The sequence below is a fragment of the Heterocephalus glaber genome, unplaced genomic scaffold (assembly GCF_053883595.1).
Source record: "Heterocephalus glaber isolate CG9 unplaced genomic scaffold, H.glaber_assembly_v1.0 deba00000594, whole genome shotgun sequence".
Classification (NCBI taxonomy): domain Eukaryota; kingdom Metazoa; phylum Chordata; class Mammalia; order Rodentia; family Bathyergidae; genus Heterocephalus; species Heterocephalus glaber.
Genome location: NW_028258151.1, coordinates 6338191 through 6355444, shown reverse-complemented (window position 1 = coordinate 6355444; position 17254 = coordinate 6338191). Strand labels below are relative to the sequence as shown.

Below are 17254 nucleotides of genomic sequence, written 5' to 3'. Positions count from 1 at the left end.
GGATGACAGCGGCTTTAGCAGGCAGCTGGGCTGCCTCAAGTAGGTGGAGGATAAGGGGGCCATTGGCTATGGGGGACCCCTTAGTGGACAGAAAGCCTCGCTCTTTCCAGATGGTTTCATGAGAGTGAAGGATGTGGTATGCATACTTGGAATCAGTGTAAATATTGATGGTTTTTCCCTGCGCCAAAGTGAGGGCACGGGTAAGGGCAATAAGTTCTGTCTTTTGGGAGGAGGTGTCTGGGGGAGAGGCCTGGATTCTACGACCGAGCTCGGGGAGACCATGGCATAGCCTGTGACTAGGTTTCCCTCGGGGGTGAGAGAGGAACTGCCATCTATGAACTAGGTCTCCTGTACCCCAGGAAGGGGCTCTGGTAGAATGTGTAGGAAGTGGGGGGCTAAGATATCCAGGGCCTCTGTACAGGAGTGGGAGAGTGGTGTGTTGGGAATGGGTGTGAGGGTGGCAGGGTTGAGGGAGGGGCAGCTATCTATTGAGAACTAGGGGGATTCAATGAATGTGAAGTGGGAGAGTTGGAGTCTGGAGGGCGAGAGATGTTGGGTGGCCCTGTGTGAGAGGAGGTCTCTAAGGTGGTGGGGGGATAGGATGGTTGTGGGTTGACTGAAGGTGAGCTTGCCACTCTCCTGGGCCAGGAGAGCTGCCATGGCCAGTGCCAGAAGGCAGGTTGGCCATCCTCTGACTGTGTGGTCTGTTTGGAGAGGTAAGCAACTGGCACGAATGTGGGTTCCTTTTGTTGTCCCAGGACACTGACCCCTATGCCCTTTTCTCGGTTACCTATAGGAGGAAAGGCTGGGTAAGATCAGGAAGGGCAAGGGCAGGGGCTGACAAGAGAGCTGACTGTAGGGCTCTGAAGGCGGGGGTGATGTTAATAGAGGGGTCTAGGGGTTCCTGGAGGTCCCCCTTGGCAGCCTCATAAAGGGGTTTGGCTAGAACATCAAAGTTGGGGATCCAAACATGTAAACAGCCCACCAATCCCAGAAAGGAGAGAATATCGGGCTTGGAGGTAGGGGGGTAAGAGAATAAATAAGGCTGTGTCGGTCCGTGGTTATTTTTCGCTCAGTGTGGGTGAGGGAAATTCCCAGGTAAATGACTCTAGGGGTGGAGAGCTGAGCCTTGGCAGGGGAGACCCAATATCCCTGTCTGGCCAGGAAGTTGAGAAGAGCTGCTGTATGTTGATGAGAGGTTTGGAGGGAAGGGCTACAGAGGAGGAGATCATCAACATACTGCAAGACAGAACTGGGGGTCAGGGAGAGGGACGTTAGATCAGACGTGAGGGCCTGTCCAAAAAAATGGGGACTATCTCGGAACCCCTGAGGTAAAACAGTCCAGGTTAGCTGTTGGGAGTGACTGGTGTCCGGGTCGGTCCAGGTTAAGGCAAAGAGGTTTTGGCTCTCAGGGTGTAAGGGGATGGTAAAGAAGGCATCTTTTAAATCTAAGACAGTGAAATGGGTGGTTCCTGGGGGGATCTGGGACAGCAGAGTGTAGGGATTAGGGACTACCAGGTGAATGGGCAAGACTGCTGCATTGATAATGCGGAGGTCTAGGACTAATCTGTAGGAACCATCTGTCTTTTTTACGGGTAAGATGGGGGTATTTTAGGGGGAGTGCATGGGCCTGAGGAGCCCACATGCTAAGAGGTGGGTGATAATAGGCTTTAGACCCTTTTGATGGGCTTGTAATATAGGATATTGGGGTTGGTTTGGGAATTGAGAGGGTCTCAGAGGGTTACACGGACGGGGGTGTGGTGAGTGGCAACTGAAGGGGAGGAGGTATCCCAGACTATCAGGTTTACTACATCGGGCGGCAGTGGGAAATCATGACTAGCGGAGTCTGGCTGGGTGAGCATGAGGATGAAGGCAGACTCGGCCATGGGTAAATGGAAAGAAATGGCTGCTTTGAATTTGGAGAGCAGGTCTTGTCCTAAGATGGGGGTGGGGCAATGGGGTAAGAGGAGAAACGAGTGGGAGAAAGGGAGGCCCTGTATATGGCATAGTAGGGGTTTGGTGGGGGGGGTAAATGAGTCTGTCAACTCCCACAATTGAGACCCCTGAGGGATGTGTAGGTCTGGGATATTCAGGCAGAGCAGAATAAGTGGCCCCTGTATCGATAATGAATGAAGTCGGCTTACCTGACACGTGGATCTTTTTCCTGGGCTCTTTTGATGTGATGGGTGAAGGGGCCAGTGTCCCAAGGCACCATCAGTCTTCCACAGCTAGGCCCAATAGGTCAGGCAGAGATGGACCAGGTTCCCTCGCAGGAAGGGAGGAAGGGACTGGCCTCCCTCGCTGGGAGGAGAGAGGACAGTCTACCTTCCAATGTCCCTTTTGTTTGCACAGAGGGCAGGGTCCTGATGGTGGTTTTGGGGACTGACAGTCTTTATCCCAGTGGCCAGCTTTGCCACAGTTAAAGCAGAGACCAGAAGCGGCCCCAGTTGGTCCCCGTTGACTGGTCTGGGAGCCTTCTAGGGCAGAGGCCAGTAGCTGGTATTTAGCCTGATCACGTTGAGCCCTTTCTGCTCTTGCCTGATCCTCACGACCATGGAAAATTTTAAGGGCCATACTCAGGAGATCTCTCTTGGGGGTCTGGGGACCCTCCTCTGTTTTTTCAAGTTTTTTTCCAGATATCAGGAGCTGACTGAGATATAAAATGGGTATTAAGAATCAAAGCTCCCTCGGCTGACACAGGATCAACTTTGGTGAATTTTTGGAGAGCCTCAGTTAAGCGGGCTAGAAATTGGCCTGGATTTTCATCTTCCCTTTGAGAAATTTCCCTGAGCTTATTGTAGTTGACTGCCTTCAGGGCAGCCCATTGGAGACCCTCCAGGAGGTGAATAACCATTGCACTGCAGAGGCTTCAGTCAGCGTGGCCCGCCTGATAATTCCAATTGGGGTCCTCCCAGGGGATGGCAGTAGCGCCTACGGGCTTGGTATTATCTGCCCAGTGAACCTCATCTGTGTGTTCCTGGGCCCCCAGCCAGATCCTCTCTTCTTCTTCTGGGAGGAGAGTGGAGGAGAGAATAACATAAAGGTCATGCCAGATGAGATCATAGGATTGGGTCAGATACCTGAACTCCTTAAGGTAAGTATCAGGGTCTGTAGAGAAAGAGCCTAAATGTTTTTCAAGTTGTGACAGGTCTGTGAAGGAGAAAGGGACATGGACCCTAACAATGCCCTCAGCTCCCGCCACTTCACAGAAAGGCAGGATGGGGGCTGGGGGGAGGGAGACAGCTGCCCCGGGACTGCGTGTGTGGAGAGGAGGGAAGCTTGGGGTATGGGGGTATGGGGGCCAGTATCCTACTCGAATAGGAAGCTGGAGGGAGAAGTAGGAGAGGGTGGAGTGGGGGGTTCAGGGGCTGGTTGGGGTGAAGGAGCATAAGGAGGTGGATTAGGAGGAGTTGTTGGTGGGAAGGAATTATCGGCAGGATCAAAAAGGGGTTCGGGATCTGGACAGGGAAGGGTTTTGGAATGGACTAAGAGAATCTGAGAGACGGGACAGGAGGAGCACAGGGAGGGATGAGAGCGAAGAGCGAAGAAGGCTTGAAGATAAGAGATTTCAGACCATTTGCCACTGCACTGTCAGAAATTGTCCAGATTGCGGATCATATTGAGATTGAAAGTGCCATTCTCAGGCCATTGGGACCCATTGTCTAAACGGTATTGAGGTCAGGCAGTATTACAGTAAAAAATTAGCTGCTTTGGCCTGAGTCCCCAAGGCCGAGAGTTTTAATGTGTTTTAAGAGACATCTCAGAGGGGTGTCCCGAGGTGGGTGAGACTGAGTGGTGCCCATTTAGGTGTCTACAAATTAAAAGGGTGAGGATAAGGATTCCCAAGAAAGGGGGCAGGGAAGGAGCATCCTCGTTCCTTAATCCCTTTCTACTACTGAGGGCTAGCCCAGCCCAGGGGTGAACCATTCACCAGTCAGACGTCTCTGAGGTGCCGAGGGTTTGGCCTTCCTGGAAGGCCAGAGGGTGCTCCCAAACTAGTGCTAGGATTTTCCTTGGAGCTCCTGGAGTCCAACAGACAGGAGACCTGACAGGGAGACCCTTGACTCACCTGTTGAGAGAATCAGGCCGGTGTTGGATGTGGCGTCAGCAATAGCAAAGGACTGAAACCCCCAGAGGTGTGTGCCTTGGTTTGGCAACTGCAGGTCAGGGAAGGGGCGATCAGGAGTGCAGTTCTGGACCCCGGTGGGGCAAGCCCGCAGGTCCCAATAATGCCGCCTCCTGGGTTTTCAGCACCAGAATGAAAGGTCGCCGAAGAAGGGGGGCACACATGGATGTTCAAGCAAGCTTTATTGGGGCAGCAGTCTGCAGCCTGCCGGGACTGACTCACAGGAGGGAGATCAGCCACGGTATGGGCTGAACTGGGATGGGGTTTTGCAGGAGAGAGAGCACTAGTCCACTGGTGGGGGGTGGGTAATTAGGGCTGGGGTATGTAACAATAGGTTTCTTTGTGGGGGGATGGAGTAACTGCTTTCTTGGGAAGCCCCTATCTCACTGGAATATCTGACTAAGAAACCCGGTGGGGAAGAAAGACCTTAACTAGGCAGAAAGTCACTAACAAAGGGAGGTCATGCTTTAGCTATGTGGAAGTTCCCTGTTCCTTGTGGCTGGAGTGGGGCAAAGGGAAAGGAGAGGAGGGGGCTTGTTCTGTGGGGGCTCTGAAATACCTAACACAAACATGTCCAAATCTCCTTCAAATCAGTTCTAAAGGCTTCTGAACCACACAGTCAAGTATAGCTACAACATTAACTCCACTTCTCTATTGGCCAGCTGTCCCACTGATCAGTCAAAATACACAACAGTCACAACTTAAAGGAGGAGAGGTTTAATTTGGCTCAAGATTTCAAGGGATTCAGTTCATGATCAGCTAGTTCAAGTGAAAAAATCTTATGGCAGAAAGGCAGCGCAGAGCAAAACTGCTCAGTTTATGCTGGTCCACAAGCAGAGTAGGGGAAACAATCACAGTGATGAAGTGGTGAGGGATCAGATATAGAGCCCTCCATGATCCCCCCAAACACACTCAGTATCTTTACTAATCCCCTGGAGATCTACCAAGCCAATCATGTTGACAATTAAGCTTCACTATATATAATATATATGTCTGTGTGAGGGTAACACAAGCAAATATTTTTTTTTCCTTTTGTTTCTAGAGCTCTACTTTTAAATTGGTTCTTCACAATTCCCAGCTTATGTTGTGCCAAATTTCAATATGTCTTGTGTATTGGCTCTGTGACACAGTACTCTTTTGTAAGATGCAAATAAAAGAAGATGAAAACTGGTTCTAAAAAAAAAGAACAATATGAGAATACTTTCTCTTCCAGTGTAGCAGTCAGGGATATATAACTGGATAGAATTGCCTCTGTTTAGAGAAATAAAAGGAATATATTGCAGTCAGTAAATGCATTTCTTCTGAGTAAAAGGGTTATCACACAGTGATTTGTAACTTTAGAGATGTCACTGCTATAGCCCTGGGGTTTTAGAAGAAATTTTTGCACTTTGAGATGAAGCCAGCTGGGATTCTGCCTCCCTTAATACATGAAAGAATGACTTACAAATGTAGATTTAGTAGTTGAGTAAGCTTTGAACTAGTCAAGCTGAAACTAAACTACCTTTCTGCCTAGTAAAGATCTCACTGCCAGAATGAGTTCTGGTTTTGGAGGATAAATGACAATATGTACCAGGAGAAAATTGGCTTATCATTTAGAATAGAAAGAACTCTATAAATGGAAGCTGAATTCTAGCTTTGTAAACCTGTAAAATAAATGTCATGCCCAAGAAATCATGCACTTTTTTATGATTCAAAATGTCTTTGTATTATGTAGTAGACTATCATAGAATATCCATTAAATGATATTTATAAGCAACAATATATAGAAAGATTTCTTTCGATTTGTTCATAACTTATTTCATTCTTTCAGGTAAAAAATTATGCAATATCATTTACTCTTATACCACTTTTCCTTACTGCTTTTTAAATGGAGGAAGAACCAAAAACACATTCTATAAACAAAAAGAAGATAAAACTGATTTTTTTTTTTTTTGGTTTTTTGAGACAGGGTCTTGCTATGTAGTTTAGATTGGCCTTGAGCTTGCTCTGAAGTCTACACTGGCCTCAAATTCATGGGGATCCTGCTGCCTCAGCCTCCCAAGTGCTGGGATTACAGGTGTGTGTCATCATGCCTGACTTAAAATTGAAATTTGTAATTAAATCATAATAAAGTTTAAAATATTATCAAGGTAGTCATAAAAAGTTAATAGGAGAGGTCATAATTATTTCTTGATATTTGCAGTAAAATCAAGTTGATACAGTGCAGACTCAATAATAAATCAAAAATAAGAAATTAAATGAAATACCAGTTAAAAATACATATACTTATAATTAGATGTGAGACAAAATTTGCATTTACTGAATTCAAGAACACTTATAAAACTCTATGGGAATAAAGTTTGTGTGATACAGTATAATATGAATATGCAACAAATGCTTTGAACTGACCAAATGCTGACAAATACATTCTACTTGACTCACAATTAAGTCTATGGTACATTTAAAAAGTAAAAAGTGCACTTAAACCTATTAAACTGGGCATCACTGATTAACAACACTACACTGCAGGGTTAGTTAATCTAATTAGGGGCTGTGGCTTGCTAAACATTGCCATATATAAAGAGAGAGTGTTGAAACATGTATATGTATCCTCAAAAAATATCAAAAAATCAAAATAGAAAGTGTGGTTTCTACTGGATGCTTATCACTTTTACACCACCATAAAGTCAAATAATCATTAAGATGAAATATTCTAAGTCAGGCACTGTGGGAGACGGTTTACTTATACCCAAAGCAGGCTGAAAGCAGTACAAGCTATAAATAGTTAACCCCACAATTGGCATGTTTTAAAAAATGAGTCTGATGGAAGCCTATGACTCATAGGGGCACTGCAGTGGTGTGTGGATTAAAAAACTATCCCTCCACCAACACCCATAGCAGAGGCTAGAGAAACAGCCCATGAAGCTGTGGGGCTCTAAATGGGATAATACAATAGCCGAGGTCAGGTCAGTGTGACTGAAATTCTGTTTCCAGAAATGAAAACTTCTTAACTGAAAAGACAGGTTAATCATTAGATACAACCTATATCTGGTTTATTCTGTTCCTAATACAAGAATGCTTTGTCTCTTCTCTTACAGGCCTTAGTTGTGTCAGCAGCTTATGTCTAGCAACCACATGTAGCCCCCTCACCCCAACCTAACAATGATTGTGTCATCAATAAATATCTGTGGTTCTGGCTGTTCAGGGTCTTTGCTTGCTCAGCTCTGACCATCCCAGTTCCCCGTTTCACTTTGATTCTGTCTCTGAGTCTTTCTTCTTGCTTTGTATTGTAGTAACAAGCAGGAGATCAGTGTCCTCTGTAGGGGTCCCCAGTAAGGCACTATCTTCATAATATAGAAAATGTAATTCTCTTGAAAGGTATTATAATAGTAAGGGGTTGCTTGCCATTTGCATTTCTGGATGAGAAAGAAATTGTCACCAAGTTCAGATATAGCTCAGTGGTAGAGGGCATATCTTGCATTTTTAAGACCCTGGATTCAATTCAGAGGACCAAAAGGAAAAAGGAAAAGAAATATATTACCATTCATTGAATACTTAGATAAATAGCATGAACTAGGAAATCATGCTGTATAATACCTAAGAAGCACTTGTATGTCTATTTCAAATACAGTATGGAGAAAAGTATAATTAATAAGAATGTGCTAGTATGCTAAACATGCTGAGATGATAAACATTACTAATAGGAAATATAAAATACCTGAGTGGTATAGTCATGGGTTAAGAGACTGAAATATTTCACCATCAAATAAAAATTTTAGTTTAAAAAATATTTAGCTGACATAGCTAAGAGGGAAGTTACAGGACAATGAAAAATACTCAAATAAAACATGAGATTATATGTCTTGAAGTATTTTAAATATGTTGAATGAACATGAAGTATAGGAAAAGTTCCATTAAGTGGGTTGCACCAAACAATATGATTTCAAAGTTTTCTTAAATTAGGTATTAAATAGAAGGAGGCTTTCAAAAACTGAAGGAGACAAAAGAGAAACAAAATTACATTTATCTCAAAACTTGAAAGAAGTGTGGTATAGTACAATACTTGAAAATATTTTTGTCTTATTTTTTTCTTTAAGATAATAAGGAAACTTTGCCAAATGACTTCCTGAGAGTACCATGGTTGTTCAGGAAAGAGTTGGAAGTTAATTTCTCACTTTGTCTATTCTATAAAATCACAGAAAGTTTAAAATATTTGAAGACTGACACAAGAAGTATTGATTTATTTTGCTTTTAATCAATCAAAGAATGCAATAAGAGAAGTAGAATAAAAAGATGAAATTAGGAGGGGACCGATATTTATTCCAAACATGAGTAGATTTTCAAAGTGACTATTCAAAGACAACACAAGATACCTTTGGAAAGTACTGAATTAATCCTCACTGGAAATGATCATTCTTAAGAGTGCTGAACAATAATCAGAGTGCTCAAAATTAGGATTCAAAAATCACTGGGGTGATTAGGTACATTGCAAAAATCTCATTTTTTAAATTCTTAGAAGTAACAAATTCCAGTGTTTTCCTCTATAATGGGATGAATATATTTCACAATAAATTATTATATATTTATGAATAACTTGAAGTGAGACATTGAAAATATCCAAAGATCAAGTATTGATGAGAAGGAAGAAATGCTAATTAGCTTGATTTGGTCACTAAACATTTTATATGGGTATTGAAAAATATGGATAATTATTATATTTCAATCCAAAATTTAAAAAAACTATAAACAAATGAAAATGCCAGCTATACTGATTGAAAATTTATATATATGTATATATATGTTTATGAGTATGTGTGTACACATTTGACAAATAACAATAAAATAATTTTTGAAATGTATAACTAAAACCACATACTCAAAGGAATCACTTTTGGGAAAATGTCAAGTATACATTTATCTGGTTGCCTTAATAGCCAAGTTCTTCCACGACTTTGGGAACTTTTAAAATAAGTCTTCGTATGAAAGCTGACAAGGAGGCCACATATGTTAAAAACATTTTTACTTCTTTTCAAAGAGTTGTGGAGCTATGATCATCGTGTGGCTGATAATATCATTTTTACCTACGAAGTGAATGTGAAGCAAATTGACGGCAGAAAAAAGTAACTTTTACAGAAAAGATTAAGGAACAAGGATTAAGGATTTAGTCCTCCTAAAGTTACTCAAGTTTTCAAAAAGGCCATGCAATTTATTTATCATCTGCTTTCATTTTCATTACTTCACTTATAACCTGAGAATTTAGTATACAATGTAAAGGAAGTTTGGGACAGCTAAATCTAAAGCAATAAATCACTACAAATAATAAGTAGTGATTTTTCATAGTGTTCTATTTGACCTTGAAGTACTTACTGAAGAAAAATTTCTTTGTTGGTAAGTTGATGACTAACATCTGAAAACCTCTGCAGCTTTCTAGCCTGAAGTCACAATTCATGTTGACCTTGCTGTTTGGGTACTTGTTGAGTTGGGTAATGACTTTATTTGTTGATATATTGCAATCTTGCTTATCCATTTGGCATATATGGTTAATAATCCATTGACAGCCTGGTGCTGACATAGTCCCCAGACCATGCACTGTGTTAGTCATTAGCCTCAGTGTTCTCTTTTTAAAACTGTGGTCCAGCATAAATCATTCAGGTCTCCCAGACATACTACACTGTGAAACTCTAATGAACTTGAAGCACTTTACTAGAGAAGTAATTGTGTCATGTAAAATTATATGACAAAATGGTATTTTAATACACACTTCTTTCTCATTGAAATAAAATGTTTTCTTTCCAAAGGGAAAAGAAAATCAATTATATTTTATTGTGTTTACAAAAAAAGTAAATGACATGATGGACAGAAAAAAAAATCTTTAAATCATTGTATTATAATTAGAAATATGTTAATAGCACTGGTAGGTTTTTAAGATATTCAGTTTCTTAGCTATATTTTAAATGATAGAAAATACATGTAGCTTGCACTTGAACAATTTTAAAGAAAAATGACTAATTAATTTGTATCAAAGCATATTGTTCTTTCTCAATGCATTTTATGGATTATGATCATATTTAGTCAATGCTGATTTTCTACGTGACAATACATATTCCAAAATCTATTAGCACATTAAATATATTGAGAAAACAATAGTCAAAAGAGTATTCCTTTCCATTTTCTACAAACCAAAGAAGTTTGAGAATAACACTGCTTTTTCTACTTTCAATGTAGTCATAAAAACTACAAATATTTATATGCATATTTCATTTCCTTTAAATTCACTGCAAGGTCCTAATTTGTATATAAAATATGATAATAAAGTAATTTTGAAACTTTCAAACCAGACTGTTAGAGAAAGTTTAACAGGAATAAATTTTACTTTCAGCTTAATTAATTTCATACAGATGAATGAAAAATTGAGTTAGTATCTGAATTTAAAAATGGCAATTCCCTGCAAACTGACAGATTTTATCATAAGGCATCACTTTTAATAAGATTGTAATAACTAAAATCTTCTGCTAGATTATTAAATATATTTTATTTTAGAACATTACTAGTGAGATACATTAAAGTTTTATTAGAATATAATTTAAGCATTATTTAATTTATGAATTATATTTCTATAAAGCATGCAATTTGTATGATATGACGTGAAATGAATATAGTAAAGAAGAAATATTGTAGATTCTAAAGACTGAAGGACACACTATAAGACAACTTTAAAGTAATCCAGTATTCCCAGGAAGCACTAAATCATTATGCCACATTCAAATAAAGAGTATTGACTCTTTCTGCTTTAGAATAATTTGCTCACACCGTCTATTCATCTCCTTTTTATGATGCAATATTTCAGTTATTTAAACTTCAGAAAGCATTTTTAAGTAATGATTATGTTAAGTGAAATTTCCAATTATATAAAATAGTCTGTTAGTATACAATACTGATTACTTTATCCTTTCTTTTTAAAAAGTATTTTGATTTTCAAATTTTTTCTTTTTTAAACATTTCTTTGGTCATATGTTTTATAGGAAATTTAGGAGTCTATACACTATAAGAACACAAGGTAAGAATATATAGCTGGGCTTGGTGGCACATGCCTATAATCCCAACACACTCCAAGGCCATCCTCACCCTGAGCAATTTAGCAACTTAGTGAGACTCAGTCTCATAAAAACATCACAAAGTGCTGGGAATGTAGCTCAGTGGGGAGGCCCAGGGTCAGTCCCCACAAATAAAAAAAAATTACACTACATTTCATATTATTGTGTGTGTAGGATGCCAGTTCCTATAAATTCTTGTTTTGAAACTTGATGTCAGCTTCTGTATGAAGCAACTCTGGAACACTGTATCCAGGCCAAAGCCAGGGGCCTGGCGCCTCCCCACCCTGAGAGTGAAGTCTGAGCCTAGCTCCGTGCTTTGGGATCTGTGACCTCAGGGGAGTCACGGGCCCTTGGTGATCTGCAGAAAGACATGCAAGCCCACTGCTGGCAGGGAAGTGACAGCCACAGAGCAGGAACAAGGGGAGCTCTGGAGAGATGGATAAATTTAAATCTCTGCTATGTACAAGGGAAGAGTGATTTTTCTATCCTAGCTAAAAAACAAAATGCACAAATGTTCACTCAAAGGTGACAAAATCATTATTTATTTATTTATTTTCTTTTCCTGCCCTACATTTATACTCCTTTCTGTAGTTAAAATTACATATTTGTTGAATACTGGGTAACAGAACAGTGGATTGTGCTTGTTTCATTCTTTCTTAATTTCTTTCAATACATATTCCCTTTTCAACACCCTGGGTAGTATGTACTATTATACTTTAAAGTTCATTGTTTCTCTTTACTCTGTTATGTCTGTTCCTCTGTTAAGTCCATGCAGTATTTCTTTTAATTCCAGAAATTGTATTTTTAGTTCTATGATTTATATCCATTCTCCTTTTGCTACTGAGAACTCCTATTGCTCCAATGAGAATTGTATGTACTAAAACAATATTTTCTGTATTTTTGTAAAACATGTAAAAGAATGTGAGTGCATATATTTTTTCTTTGAGTATAGTTTTAATAGTAATTTTTAACACATTGTTTCAAGTGATTTATTTCAGGACGAAAATTCTGTTGATTTTTTTTTTCTTGAGTGTATGTTACTTGTTTGTATGTCAGATAATTTTGGATTACATTGTGGTCATTATCAATGTCAGATAGCAGAGATTCTAAATTTTGTATTTTTCTTTAAATATTGTTTTCTTTGCTTTTATTTCAGTACTGGTGAAGACACTCAAGGGTACTCTACCACTGAGCTATATCCCAAGCCTTTTTTATTTTATTTTGAAATGGAATCTAGCTAACTTGAATTTGCAATCTTCCTGCCTCACCCTCCTCAGTACTCTATCTGGGATTACAAGTGTGGGGCATCTTGCTGGCATTGTTTCTTTTATTATAGTAAAATTTTATTTTTTGGGGGGGAATTCAGCTGCAAACCTTTTTTTTTTCCCTGGGTGGTATCTCCTACATCATCTTATTTATTACTTGAATGACTTTAATCATCGCCTGCATGTATGTGGTTATTAAGCTATGTTGATATAGATGGAGTTTTGAGATCCCCTCTTCAGCTTTTTCCCCTTTAATCTCCCCATTCTTTTCACCTATGCTAGTTACCTGGGTTCACTTTTCTTATCCTTTTTGTCAAAAACACTGTGGGTTCTCCTATGTGCCCTGTCGTGACCATGTGCATTGAGTGTGTTGTACTGAGATGGAATCCAAAACCTACAGACAGTGAGCGTCTCATTCACAGCTCTATCTATTCTTCTCCAAAAAGAGAGACTGTGCAGTAGAGGCTGCCTACTTCTACCCAGCCTCCAGGACCTTTCAGGTGGGTGGGTGTTTATATGATGCACATGTTTTATGATGGGCTTCTGTTTTTTTGGTACCGGGGATTGAACTCGAGTCCTTGCGCTTGAGCAGCAGGGGCGAAACCACTGAGCTAAATCCCCGGCCCAATGGGCTTCTGTTATTCAGTGCTTGTTCGCAAATATGGAGCAACACATTGACATCTTCCCAAATAAACTCAGGCTTTCTTCTTATCTGCAGGGTAGAAACTAATTAAAACTATGTCGCTGGTATTTAATCTAATGTATTTTAAAATTCCCAGCATCTACATTACACAAAACTTTCCAAAATCTTTCTTCTCTTTTTTGAAGAAGATCTCACCTGAAAAATTCTCCTTGAAAACTATATTTTATTCTGTCTCTGCCTTCTCTTGGCAACTGAAAAGTTCTGTTCTCTTTTCCTTCCATGAGCACTGTTGTCTTGTTCAGCATCATTTAATAATTGCTAACTGTGTTCAAGTAATTGCAAAATTCCAGAAAAAAAGGATGAGCTAAGAGGTAATCCCTTAATAATGTTTAAATTTGATTTGGGAAAAGATACATAAGAAAATAAGTTCTGCAACCATTTCAAAACTACTATCACACAAATATCAATAAGGTTAGAGAAGCAGAGAGAATTATCACCTCTGCTTTGAGGTGGGGTCTGAGGCAAAGTTTTATACAGGGCAATGGCATTTAAATGAGGCTTTATTCTTTTTTTAAGTTAAAAAGGCAAGTAGTCAATATTTTAACATTCAGATTTAAAATTATTTATCCTTCTTGTAAAATGGATATATTCCCATGTTCCTCGTATGATACATGCAGGGTTGTAAAGTTGTGTCAAGACTTGTGAAGCTAAATAACCACCTCTCATCCCCCACCATAGACTGCACAGTGTGAAGAATCATTGCAAAACTCACTGAATAATGCCATGGTAAAACACATACATTAGGAAAGGGTAAACAGAATTCTGGTCACAAGGTGAAGAATGAATCTGAGCAGGGAAAACTGTTAACAAACACCATCGATTGCTCTCGAAGAATGATAGGCACCTGGATCCCCTCAGTGATTCTGAAATTTCAGAAGGGACGGGAAATTCATTGGGCTAGTTAGGAGTAGCTAGATATCAGCCAAATAACATCTCAAATTTTATTATTTACTTTAGATCAAGAAAAGAGAGAAATTCATAGAATGGAGAAATGATGGGTTTGCTTGGTCATTGTTGAGTTTGTTTTATGAGCTGTACATTATTATTACTTTTTATATCAACTGGGACTAAATAAGGAACAATAACTTGCTTCTTCAAATTGTATTAATCTCACATTCTATCTTTCAATCTTGCCTCAATTTTTCAGGTGTTTCTTAATTTGTTAGATAAGGCTTTTGCTCCCTAAAAATAATTGAGAAAAACTGAATGGAATAGAAAATATATATTTATTATGTCTTGTTATTTTTTTGATTCACCAATTATTATCCATAAAAGTTCTACATAATCTGGACATGTTTCACAACTCCCTTTTGGACTGACAGATAAAATTGTTTCCTCATTCACTCTGATTCCTGAAACCACTCTGTGGTCCAACAGCCACTAGGTTTGCTTAAGCTGGAAAGCATTAATCACTTTAAATTTAAGCTTGTTCATTACAGTATCAATGTGAGGACATTTAACTGCTACTTCATTTAGGAAATTCCTGGGATTCATCATTTTAGCAACTGTCACAGGCAAGCCCAGAACAACAGGTTTTCTGATGATCACATTAACTTGCTCTCCAGTGTATCTCGTTTTTGTTAAAATCAAAGACTTGATTGTGTGTGATAGTTTTTATTTTTCTTAATTGTTAGGTAATAATAACCAGGAAGCTCCCTGAGTATATAAAATGACAATTTATATGAAATATGTTGCCATATTTATTGCTTTAAATAACATAAGTCAAATATAATCTTTGAGAGTCTCTTTGTGATGTATTTTCAGTGTTACCTAGGAAGGAGAAACATCACCTGATTTACGGTAATTCTAACCTACCTTACTAATTTTTCACATATCATGCCTATAAAATGTCCACTACTTAAAATTTTTGTCCTGCATATTTCAATTTGTGACCATGGATCAAATCCATATTAAATGTCAATGCATATTTAAAGGAGTTGATACTTTACCAAATGAAAACACAACATTCAAATTCTCCATTTTTCTTTTTATTGTAAGTGGGATATTCCCCTATGTAAGAGAGCAAGTATTTAACATTAAGTATTATTAGGATTACTTTAAACTTGTCCTTCATAAAGTACTGGTTTTTAGCTGTATATTTTTAGTGTTTGCTATACAAATTTAGCGTTTGTTCATATGGTATGCAAAAATAATCATCATATCCCTTTATTGAAGTGTTCATCATGTTTCTATACCTTCTAAATTGATGAAATGAATTGTGATAACATGTAACATTTATATGAAATGGTGGGAAAACTGCTCACATAGTGCATTTTTCACATTAGGAAATGTGAAAATTTCATGTTTTTGATGCAAATTTCCTCTTACTTGTGCACATAAGAAGAAATATGATGTACTAAGTGTTTTATCTCTTCTGAAAACCAGTCTTCTCTCTAGGGACCAGAATGGTAAAACTCCTTGGCTAAACAGTATTTCTGGAATCAAAGAACAAAATACTAATCTCAGTTAAAAATCTAAATCTATTGCTTCACAGTAATTAAAACTGATGAAAAGGACATGATTCTCCTTGTGAATAGTAAAGTGGCAAGCTAACTATTTGGTGTGCAATGCTATGTTTCTCTTTCAATTTTATAAAGTGTACTGAGTTCTTAGAGTTCTTTCTAAAAAAAGAAAAAGAAAAGAAAAGAAAATTGCACACATTTGCTACTGGGAAAATACTAACAGAATGAAGTCACATAGTAATGCTTTTGATCAAAAGTGGGGTTCACCTTCATCGTTTGTCATTTTTAGAGCTTTTCAGAGACAAAACCTAAACTCATTTTTCCATAGTGTCTATGTACTAGTTTCCCCTGTAGCATGTTCTAGCTGTCCTATTAAAGAACATTTGGAACCACACAGGAACCAGGTCATTAAAACTGCACAAAAATAGAAGCCATGGAATTCTGAATAGTAGCATCTTTCCTAATGCCTTGGCAGCAGAATTTTATATTTGGACAAGACATTTTTGGCATAGAATGAGTCTTTAACTTTTTTCCTATACCATATACTATTTTAACTCTTCCTCAAGCCTTTGTATTGCTGCATGAAACAAATAAGCCATCTTTGAGCTCTTTGCCCTGCTGAGAACCGTGGGGAGACAAAACAATGCACTGGGTTTTTTTGCTTGTTTTTTTTTTTTTCATATTCTCCTGTGACAAGTTTATTCCTGGAGGCAGTTGAAGGAAGCAGCATCTATGCTGTATGATTTCTAACAGAGAAAACATACTTAGTTAATCTCTTCTGAAGTCACACTCATTCAGACAGTAACTGAGCAGATACTGTCAAAGGGAGCTGAGCAAGCTACTCTTACTCTTCAGTAGAAAGGAGGAGACTAAAGAATCTGTGAAAACCCTTGCTCCACCATACAGAAGCATCTTCATTTGTAGCAACTCCAGCCACAAAATGGGGATTGGGAAAGAAATATGAGGATCACAATTGTGCAACTATAATATATGGAAGACATAAGAAAACTGGAAACATTTAACAAACAATGCATTTACTGCTATCAAGATAAACATTTCAGCATATTTTGTTTTCCCCATTTACCTAAAAAAGTTTTTGTATAAAACCCAAACATAAATAAAAAATAAAGAATGGCTAAATATACATGACATTTATGAAACCAAAACAAGCTATATCTATTTCTTGGGTTTTCTTTTTTTTGAGGCATTGTTATAATCACAAATATTCCTTTATTTTCTTCTTAAATATCAGTACCAGACAGAAAGAAGCATGGTCTTGAATTCCAGGAAGACTTGAACTGAAATTCAAGCATCTTGCCCTTGAAATTTAGTTAATACATTTGGTTACTCTTTCTATATATATATATATATATATTATATATATTATATATTCTATGGAATATATAATCTATTTACCATCTCTCAAGTGATATTTTCAGGATGGCTGAGAGGAGTTTATGAAAAAGCCTCTGGAATGACCTGTCATATAGTAAGCTTCACCAAATGTAGGGTTCGTATATTATATTTTTCCATAGACATTAATATTAATAAAGAAAAGATTATCTTAGATTTGTCCTCTATCTTCTTTGTTGCTCTCATTTAAAAACTGCTGTCCACTTCCAGTT

General features: G+C 38.4%; 1 long non-coding RNA gene across 6 annotated transcripts in view; it reads left to right on the top strand.

Moving 5' to 3' along the window:
* The window catches only part of LOC110349521 (uncharacterized), a 113545-nt gene that overhangs the window by 60065 nt on the left and 36226 nt on the right, over window positions 1–17254 (top strand). The window lies entirely within an intron of this gene.